The sequence below is a fragment of the Oratosquilla oratoria genome, chromosome 30 (genome assembly GCF_046742065.1).
Source record: "Oratosquilla oratoria isolate Oo_2021 chromosome 30, ASM4674206v1, whole genome shotgun sequence".
In the NCBI taxonomy this organism is placed as follows: domain Eukaryota; kingdom Metazoa; phylum Arthropoda; class Malacostraca; order Stomatopoda; family Squillidae; genus Oratosquilla; species Oratosquilla oratoria.
In genome coordinates this window covers 22571979-22574478 of record NC_134806.1, presented here as the reverse complement: position 1 = coordinate 22574478, position 2500 = coordinate 22571979, and positions in this window count along the sequence as shown.

Below are 2500 nucleotides of genomic sequence, written 5' to 3'. Positions count from 1 at the left end.
GGAAGTATCGGAATATAGTTTAGGCAATAGAAACAACTCAGACAGGGACTGTGAAAAGAATCATCATAGCAGGTGGAGGGAAGATAAACTTAAAATTTACTATACAAATGGCAGAAGCGTGATTAAAAAAATTGATTTGCTGCGAGGTAAAGCATGCGTAGAGAATTTTGATATAGCTATTACTGAATCCTGGATCAACATGGCTGATAAACTTTTCCTTCCGTAAATTGAAATAGAAGGATATAAGTTTTTTCACAAGGACAGGGTTGGCAGGAGTGGGGGAGGTGTAGCACTTTTCGTTAAAAATATAATAAACTGTATTATCAACAATTCGATTCAGGAAGAGGACAGTACGGAATATATTTGGGTAGAGATTATATGCAAGAATAAGAAAGTTATTATTGGCGTCCTGTATAGACCTCCTAACCTCCTAACCTCAGCATTGAGCAGAGCGTTCCAGTACAAAAACTTTGTGATCTTGGGAGATTTTGATCATAGAAACATTGACTGGGAAACATTAGTAGGAGATCACAAAGCAAAAAAATCTTAGGTGGGGTGCAGAATAATTTCCTAGAACAAATGATTACCGATCCTACGAGGGAAGAAAATACTCTGAACTTACTTTTAACTAATGATGAGCACCTAATGAGTAACATAAAAGTGGGAGATAGTCTAGGCTCTATCGATCAACAAGAAATAAGATTTAGTATTATTTGGGAAGAATTAAAAAGTACTAATAACGTCCAAGTACCAGACTTCAGGAGAGCAAACTTTGACAATATAAAAACCTATTTGAAATTGAATATGAAATGTCGTTCGAACGTTTCGGATATTAATGGCGCGGTCAGGTGTCGGTACAAGACCAGGGATCAGGTTATAACCCTGGTTCAGGTCATGACCAGGGGGTCGGGTCACGGAGGGTAATATGGTAATACTCCCAATTGGATGACGGATATATCGATACATGAGATCGGAATGAAAAGAGGACTTTATGTAAAATAAATGAATAAATAAATAAATAAATAAAACGGGAAAAAACACCTTAGATCAAGATATAACAAATGGCAAGGCTGGTTAAAAAGAATACACGTACAGCGAAACGTAATTATGAAATCAAGGTTGCCAGTCAAGCAAGATCCAGCCTTAAGGGTTTCTTTCATCTATATAACAAAAAAATAAAGAGAAAACAGGACCAATTAAAAACAATAAAAAAATTATGATAGAATCGGAGAAAAAAAGGAAACGAGTTAGGAGTTTAACAAATATTTTCTCTCGGTTTTTACTAATGAGAGTACCTGACTGCGATCCAATTTTCAGTGGGGATGAAGAAAGTAGTCTATCTAATATCAGCATTAGTAAAGTAGAAGTAGTCAAGCAGATTGAAAGCCAAGCTACAAAACCCCCGGGTCCAGACGAATTTTTTCCTAGAATGCTTAAGGAGTGTAAATTTGAAATCTGCGACCAGTTAACTGAAATATTTGATAAATCGGTAGACACTGGTTTTGTGCCTACTGCTTGGAGCCAGACAAACGCTGTTCCTGTTTTTAAGAAGGGAGATAAATCGTCTATATGCAACTACAGGCCAATCAGTTTGACATCGGTTATATGTAAAATGCTTAAATCAATAATAGTAAATAGACTCAGAGAACATATCGAAAGACATAATTTAATTCATGACACACAGCATGATTTTTCCAAGGGTAAGTCATGTATGACTAATCTTTTATCCTTTTACACTAAAGTATATAAGGCGTCAGATAACAATAAAAATTACGATGTTATTTACCTTGACTTTGGCAAAACATTCGACAATGTGCCACACCAGAGACTAATAAATAAAATCAAAGCCCATGGCGTAGGAGGAAAAGTGTAAGAATGGATTAGAGCTTGGATTAGTAGCAGAAAACAGCGGTAAAATCTAGGTGGAGTAATGTTACTAGTAGGGTTCCCCAGGGCTCGGTTTTGGGTCCCTTGTTGTTCATTATGTACATAAACGTCTTAGACGATTGGATGAATAGTGATAGTAAGTTTGCGGACGACACTATAATAGGACGCCTAAATAGGTCAGGAGACGACGCAGAGATTCCGAAGGATGATCTAAACAAATTGTTCACATGGTCGGTGAAATGGCAAATGAACTTCAATATCTCTAAGTGTAGCGTGTTAAACGTAGGGCTACACAACCCCTAAAATAGATACAGCTTAGATAACACGCTTTTAGAGAAAACTGAGTGCGAGAGAGACTTGGGAGTTCTAGTAAATTCGGACCTTAAAACCAGAAAATAATGCATTAACGCCAGGAATAAAGCTAACAGAGCATTAGATTTCATTGCTAGGAAGGTAGCGAATAAAAGTGCAGAGGTAATTATCAAACTCTATCTAGCGATAGTTAGACCCATCCTTGACTATGCGGTACGATTTTGGTCTCCGTCCTACAGAATGGACATCAATTCACTAGAATCGGTACAAAGAAGAATGACCAAAATGATACATGGTCTCA